Consider the following 7,334-nt stretch of genomic DNA (forward strand, 5'->3'; position numbering starts at 1 on the left):
ATTTCCATCATGGTAATTTTGCTTTTGATGATGCTTCTCCTCTAGCAGCAGGGTTGCAGGCTACCCCATGGCCCCATCATGCAAGCCACCTCAGCTTCCTATGTATGATGGCCACTCAGACCCGAAGCAGTTCCTAATGAACTACGAGGCATCCATATCTTCGTATGGGGGCAATATTGGAGTCATGGCGAAATCCTTCGTCATGGCAGTCAAAAGTGTAGCTCAAACTTGGTATTCAACTCTTAGGCCAGGGACAATCACATCATGGCAGAAGCTTAAGGATATGCTAATCTTAGCTTCCAAGGCTTTCAGACGAAGCCAGTCACTGCTCAGGCTTTGTTTTAGTGTACACAGGACCATGACGAGTACCTTCAGGTGTATGTCCGAAGGTTCCTGCGTCTAAGATCACAAGCGCCTACAGTGCCTAATGAAATTTTCATTAAGGCTACGATCAAAGGGCTTCGGCCAGGACCTATGGCTCAGTATTTTGCCAGGAAACCCCCACAAACCCTGGAGAAGCTCCTTCAGAAGATGGATGAGTACATTCGGACTGATAATGATTTCCGCCAAAGAAGGAAGAAGCATACAGGTTTTCTGAGATGACTAGGGGCTTCGGAGGAAGAATTCACCCCAGGCACGTCAGATTGATTCACAATTCCAACCTAAGTGATGATAGAGGAAGCCAACCTCAAAGGCAGCAACACAGCTCTCAATCCTCAGGGCAACAACTAAGCTCTTTCGGGCCACCAGTCCCAAGGGACAGAGGTGGCAGGGGCTTCGAAGGAAGATACGGGGATCAGCCCAGAAGGCTATATTGTTTATTTTGTGGTGAAGACAAGGATCACACCACAAGAACATGCCAAGTCACAATTCAGAAGCAAAAGAAGATTGTCAAAGCTGAGGCGTGGCAGAATCCGCCAAAGCAGGTCTTACATACTGCTTGATGCTACTCTCCCTATGTACCAGAGTACGTAGGCAATCAACAACCTATGGCTTCTGTCGCTTCGTCAAGTCACTCTCCAGCTTCCTGGGCCTAGCTCCCATTACCACCACCATTACCACCTACTCAAACCCGAAGCCAGCAGCCAGAAGGGCACCAACATGCACAGCAACAGCGTGATTTTTGGGAGGAATCCGAAGCTCGCACAGTCAAAAGCATTGTGCCTGAATCCAAGCACATCAACTAAAAGAATATCCTACCCTTGATGTATCATTTTCTTTTCTGTCATCTTATTTTTCTTGTACAAAAAACAAGTCACGAAGGACTAAATTTTGGTCTCATGTAATAATTGTGCATGTATCATTAAGAGAAATGCTTCTTCCTAATAGACTTCCGAAGCTACAAAAAGTCATTCCTAAGGGAGCGGAGTAAGTTCCGAAGATACAAAAAGTCGTTCCTAAGGGAGCGCAGAGTAAGTTTTGAAGCTACAAAAGTCGTTCCTAAGGGAGCGCAGAGTAAGTTTCGAAGCTCAAAAGTAATTCCTACGGGAATGCAGAGCCAAAATACCACCGAAATAAAAGGTGAAGAAGCTCCAAAGTCGTTCCTAAGGGGATGCAGAGCTTAAATACCACCGAAATAGAAGGTGAAGAAGCTCCAAAGTCATCCCTAAGGGGATGCAGAGCTTAAATACCACCAAAATATAAGGTGAAGAAGCTCCAAAGTCATTCCTAAGGGGATGCAGAGCTTAAAGACTCCAAAGACGTCCCTAAGCGGACGCAGAGTCTTGTGTGTTCCAGTGTGGGCGTGTGTGTGTGTGTGTTCGTCATCACTATCATATTGCATCATGTCATCGCATCACTCCGCATAACATTACATCGTACATCATATCGCATCAACAGCAAAAAGATTGGGTACGAAGCAAATCTTCAGCGAAATTTTGTCGAATGAAAATGTGCCGAAGCACGAAGCAAACCTTTGGCCAATACAGTTTTATCACAACAGATTCGCCATTAAAAAGGGCTTCTTTCTTTACGAAGCATGAAAAGAAGGAAAGGTGTTTTTCACCGAAAGCTCAAAAACGGTATGTGCGTAAATTTCATGCATCGCAAAGAAATATATTACAACAATTTACATGTCTAATTAATTGCTCCATACACCAAATGTTACATCGTATCATTACAATAAAATTATAATCTTCTTTAAGGATTTTCTCAGCGGCTTCATTCAGCAACCTATCGACGACTTCGTCGACGATGGAGTTGGCAACGCTCATTACATTCAACGTTTCTTTCATGACGGGATCGGCTAGGGGGTTGTACGGCTCAGGTAGCGGTGAGAGTTCATCTGTAATAGACAAATTGTTAGTTCGAAGCCAGAAAATAAACACTGAAGCTAAAATTTAAAAACAATACCTATATGCCTTGCACGCTCGGCAGCCTCTTCGGCTCGACTAGCTTCTTCTCGGGCATCATGGGTTTCTTTTTCATTTTTCTTTATGATTTCGTTGGCCAATTCTCGGCCATCGTTCACCCAAACATAGGAATAAAACTTTCCACCCACCAAAGTAGCTTCGGCCGAAGGGTCTCTCGTGTCGTCTGTGGAGAAGGTGGCTTCAGTCTAGGCCGCAGCTTTAACGTGGTCGCAACTAGCCTTCTTCGGAATTGCCGCAATCCCTCGAGCGCCAGTGAAAGCACATATGTCCCCACGATCGGTCGGGATCTCTTCAAAAGCTTCGGCTTCCCCGCTTATCCAATCAATAACACCCTCGGGGTCACCTCGAATGAAGTTCTCTTCAGAAGAATAAGCACCCACCCTGGCAAAGCTGGTCTTCAATTTTCTTACGCAATCCAAGGATTTCTCGAAGCACCTCTCCTTGGATTCGCGAAGCTCCTCAACATTTTTCTCCAGCCTAGTGTTCTACCATTCACTTATTTCTCGACTAGCTTTTGCAACTTCAAATTTTGCATTTGCTTCGGCAAGCTTTTTCCAAAGGTCTTCAACTTCGGCTTTATGAGCTTCGGATTGAGCGTTAAATTTCGCTTCACCTTCCTTCACTTTATCCACCAATGAAAGTAGAATTTTATCCTTCTCCAAGGCTTCATTTCTCAGCTTGATAACTTCTGATCGAAGGTTGCCGAGGGCTATCACGCAGCTTTCATCTTCAACATTCTTTTGCGCCCTCAAAGTGTTGCTAAGAATTAAGTCCTACAGAAAGATAGGATCAGCACGAGAATACAAGACAAGATAATTTATTTTTAAGTTCATCGCTTCCGTACCTTCAGACTGTTGTATGCAAGGCTGTCTGCAAGGTCATTCTTTGACATGGCAGAGAGGCCAGCTTCAAGCTTCGGAAATCCCATATTTTTAACCATCTCACGGCAGACGGATACTTCCTTATTGTCTGCGAGACAATATAGGAAGTCATCTTCGTCTGTGCCATTGTACACCAAGCCCCCCTTCGGGTATTTTAGTTCCCGGGCGTAGTGTCTAGCTTCTGCAATTTCTTCTTCAGATAGTCTTTTTCCCGAAGCATGTTGAATAATAAAGTCAAAATCTTCGGACGGTGCTTCGGGAATAGGAGTGTCGGAGAGGGAATTCTCCGGCCGGGTGGCAGAATGCACCCGCCCTAAATCCTGTACACGCGAGGATTTAGAGTGCTTCGGGCCGCCGGAGCGTAATTAGAGATGGCAATGGGCACGTGTCCGCTGGGTATTGCTTACCCAAACCCGTGCCCGTTAGGATAAAATACGCCCGCTAAGAAACCCGTACCCGGTGTCGGGTATAGATTGTTTCCCAAACCCGTACCCGCACGGGTGGCGGGTACCCCCGGGCTACCCGTGCCCGACAACCAATAGAATATAACATGCATAAGACTGAGGCAATAATACATAAGAAACATCAACAATAAGACTGATAGAGTGGTCAATGTTAAGTGTTTCACAAATCATAACACCATTGATCACATCAGACATCAGATGTTCACAGCTAGATTAATATCCAGTTAGTGTCCACCACCCCTAGCATGGCGCCACTAGTTCACCACATTAAACATCCAAATTTCCAAATTAACACATACAATGTGCTTACAACATAGGTGCGCATCAACAGATGTGCAAACCGCTCCCAAAAGCACATCTGTTACAAGTTCATTACAAGTTCACCATTGAGTAAAAACATGAGAACCAAAAGATCCATATCAAGTGTTCATGAGAGCCAAAAGGTTCTTGTGATCTTGTCAATTGCTACTTGTACTTGACTTGTTCACTACATGTCAACAGCCAAAAGATTAACGCCACCTAAATCCTTGAAATGAAAATGTCAAAGTGCAAGTTCCTATTGACCAAAGAAAGCACATGAGTTATTTATCAAATATCAAGAGATAGAGTACATAAAGAAAGAAAAATATTGTTGAACATGAAATCACCTGGAGGCCCTCTTGCATGTCTTGGAGACAGGACCAAAAGGTGGCAGGTTGTTTAGTTTTCTCATCAACTGTAAAGCATAAATAAATTAGTTTATATCCATAACATTACAATTTGCCAAAATAACATGCACAAATTAACACATTTTAGATATACCTTTGTATTTGTTCCTAAGCCAATCTTGAGAGCACATGAGAGCCTCCAACATCTTTGAAGTAAGCCTACTGCGATGCTCACTAAGTACTCTACCACTAGTGCTGAAAGCAGCTTCTGAAGCAACAGTTGTAACAGGGATAACATATATGTCTCTTGCAATCCTTCTTAAAATAGGAAACCGAGTTCCAGCTACCTTCTACCAATCTAAAACATTGAAGTTTTTGGTTTGCATGTTCACCATTTCTTCATCCAAGTACCGGTCTAGCTCAGATTTGAGCCCCATGCTTGTTGGCCTTCTACTTGCAATACGGGCACTAATGTCAGATAAGAAGTCATCACTGTTTCCAACTGATGGTGTTGATGACTCATTGTTCTCAATATTCTCAGTTATATGGTACTCATTCATCAAATCAGCTAGCAAGTTCTTCACATTAGCAACTCTATCTTCACATTCACTACCGGACACAACAAGTAAGTCCTCATAACATATCAATAGGACTGCAGTTTTGAATCGAGGGTCAAGAATAGTTGCAATGCCCATGAGCCCTTGAATGTCAGTCCAGTACTTGTCAAATTTGGCTACCATATTCACTAACATTTCTTCTACCAACGGATTGCCACATGATGACCACAACCTAATCTGATTTCTAATCTTAGCAATTCTAGTGAAGTAGACGTTAGCAGTGACATAATCAGTTCCAAAAAATAGTGTAGTAATGTCATTAAACAATCTAAGCCTCTCCACAACATCCTTAGCAAATTTCCACTCATCCTCAGTGGGCAAACACGTGTACTGCCTATCTACACGACTTGCTCTTATGAAAATAGCCTTGTAAGGCACTGCAGTGGCAAGCATGGTGAAAGTTGAATTCCATCTAGTCCTACAGTCAAATCCTATCTTTGTCTTGATATCAACTTTAACAAATTTAGCTATTTCCTCAAACTTTTCAAACCTTTTTGGAGTGGCTGTCCAATAAGCAACACTATCACGGATGTTCTCAATTGCATCTTTAAGTACTTCTAAACCATCCTTTACTATCAAATTAAGGATATGGGCAGAACATCGCATATGTAGCAATTTTCCATCATTCATAAGTTTGTGCTTTCCAATATTCCTCACAAGAGAAGAGATTACCGCATCATTAGTTGTGCAGTTGTCAAGAGTCACAGAAGATATTTTCTCATCAAGATTCCATTCAACCAATGACTCATACAATTCTTCACCAATGACGTCAGCAGTATGAGGAGCAGGAACATAGATAAACCTAGAGTAGAACAAAACATTGATATAACACCTCACTAAAAAATGTAATCAGATTTATGTGCAAAATAATAACTAAGCAAGCTCACATGAGATTACCTCATTATAATATTTCTAAGAGTCCAGGATTCATCAATAAAGTGAGCTGTTATGGCCATGTAACCTCTTTTTTGGTTGTCAGACGTCCACAAATCTGTGGTGACCGCTACCCTGGACTGGATTCCAGCCATGTATTCAATGGCTTTTTTCTTCTCCACCTCATAATGCTTCATAATATCAGATCTGAAATAATACAACAAAAGTGATGTAAATATGATTGTCATTTAGACACTAACATAACTATAGATCTTCTCCACCTCATATGCTTTTATACCTTATCATGTTTCTGGTTCCGATCTTGAAAAGTGGTTGAAGAGCACCAACAAATCTTCGGAAACCCACATGATCAACCATGCTTAAGGGGTATTCATGCAGAACTATCATCGCAGCAAGTTCATTTCTAGCTATTTCTTGATCAAATGTGTAATTCTCTATTGAAACTGTTCCACCATCCGTTCTACCAAATCTCAAAGAAGCTTGTGCCAATGTCTTCCCGTTCAACTTAATCTTCCTTTGCACACAACTTTTTAAATGAACATGAAGATGTTTTGTCCCATTATTACTTGACGCAGAAAGTTGCTTGAAGCAATAGTTGCACTTTGCCCGGACTGTGCCATTGAACTTCACTCTCTTGAACTCTTTCCAAACAGTTGAGGTGAGCTTTCTCTTAGAACCAGCTTCAGCGTCGTATTCTTCCTCTTCTACTTCAATGTTGTCATTGTCATCTATTTAAATTGGCATCGAGTCATTATCTGACTCAGGACGAGACGATTCAGGTTCATGAGATGGAGACATCGGTGCTTGTGATGCTTGAGATAATGGGGATTGACTGCCACTTTCGGTAGACATTTTTTTAATCTATACAAGCACAACAAGTCAATAAAATATGTCAAATAACAGAATAACAGAGAAAGATGCATGTATAAAGGAATGCTTAGTGCACGTATTTCAGAAAGCACATTAAATATTCTAATTTATAACTAAAAAGTATTTTGGCTCACAAATAATAGTTTAAAGGATAGATAAAGAAAAATTGAGAGATTTGTTGCATATTAAATATTCTAATTTATAACTAAAAAGTAGCGACATGCATGCGACCACTTTTGTAATAAACTAGCAAAATACTAATAGCTTATTAGCACAACAAGCTAATGAAATCCTACCGGCTGCTAGCACGTATGTGATGAATGATTGTTTAATGGGCAATAAGATAAAATGTATTCTTACCCCAAAGGTGTGCGCACAGATCCACGACCACGATTGACGGCAGGTGCTGGTGGAGACAAAGGTGGTCGGCGATTCTTGTCTGGTGCAGCAGGTGCAGCTTTAATATGCTTTAATTTGGATCCCGCATAGATGAGGTGCTTTGGATCTGAGGGGCCAAGCTTTCCAGCCACTCGGGATTGGGACGCAGGCGCAGCTGCCGCTATCGGTGCTGGCGAGTCCCTAGTGCCGG

The sequence above is a fragment of the Zea mays genome, chromosome 2 (genome assembly GCF_902167145.1).
Source record: "Zea mays cultivar B73 chromosome 2, Zm-B73-REFERENCE-NAM-5.0, whole genome shotgun sequence".
NCBI classification, from domain to species: domain Eukaryota; kingdom Viridiplantae; phylum Streptophyta; class Magnoliopsida; order Poales; family Poaceae; genus Zea; species Zea mays.